This window comes from Oryctolagus cuniculus, chromosome 1 (assembly GCF_051225735.1).
Source record: "Oryctolagus cuniculus isolate XC-2025 breed Fujian yellow rabbit chromosome 1, ASM5122573v1, whole genome shotgun sequence".
NCBI lineage: Eukaryota > Metazoa > Chordata > Mammalia > Lagomorpha > Leporidae > Oryctolagus > Oryctolagus cuniculus.
Genome location: NC_142867.1, coordinates 197,335,854 through 197,336,761, shown reverse-complemented (window position 1 = coordinate 197,336,761; position 908 = coordinate 197,335,854). Strand labels below are relative to the sequence as shown.

The window sequence follows — 908 nt, the reverse complement described above, 5'->3', positions numbered from 1 at the left end:
GCTCCTGGCTTTGGATTGGCTCAGTTCCAGCCGCTACAGTCATTTGGGGAGTGAACCAGTGGATAGAGGACCTTTCTCTCTGCCTCTGCCTTTCTGCAACTCTGCCTTTCAAATAAATAAATAAATCACACACACACACACACACACAAACAAAAAATTAAAAAAATAAATAAAAAATAACTAGGGCAGCCAGGACTTGAACTGGCACCCAAATGGGATGCCAGTGCTGCTGGCGGCAGCTTTAGCTGGTATATCACAGCACAGAACCCTCAAATTATTATTATTATTATTTTTTTTTGGGTGTAGAGAAACGTCGTTTAATGGTAAAGTTCAGCGCACTCCAGCACCAGGATCGGCATGGAGTCCAACCAGCAGGAACAGGTGAGCAACTCCCACGGAGCCTCACATGGCGAAGAGGATGAGGAAGGCGAACATCAAACAGAAGAGCCCCATGGCCTTGGACAGCGCGAAACCCAGAATGGCATAGGAGAAGAGTTGCTGCTTGAGAGACGGGTTCCTGGCGTAGCCAATGATCAAGCTGCCAAACACTGTGCCGATGCCAGCTCCTGAGCCAGCCACGCCGACTGTGGCGGCCCCAGCACCGATGAACTTGGCCGCCGTGTAGATGTCCCAGGAGACAATGCTGGTCTGGAATTCCCGCCGGGCGACCTGGAGTGGGGAGCTACTGCAGGGAGGCTGTTTAGGCAAGTCCTCTGGCCTGCTCAGGAAGGAGGCAGACACAGACCTGAGTAGGCCCCTGGTACAACAGCGGACCATAGCCGGAGAAATGAGTAGCGACCCGGTGGCCTGCATTGTTTCAGTCTGCACTCCCACTGCCCTGCAGCCCCTGCTCGGCCCACAGCGCTCGCCCAGCTCAAGGTCCAAATTATTTTTTAAGTTAAAAAAAA

General features: G+C 52.2%; 1 pseudogene across 1 annotated transcript; it reads right to left on the bottom strand.

The window, feature by feature from the left end:
* Positions 1-289: 289 nt before the first annotated feature.
* Positions 290-908, bottom strand: LOC100343693 (ATP synthase F(0) complex subunit C1, mitochondrial pseudogene; annotated as a pseudogene). The gene has a single exon (XR_016210590.1). The product of XR_016210590.1 is annotated as an ATP synthase F(0) complex subunit C1, mitochondrial pseudogene (transcript).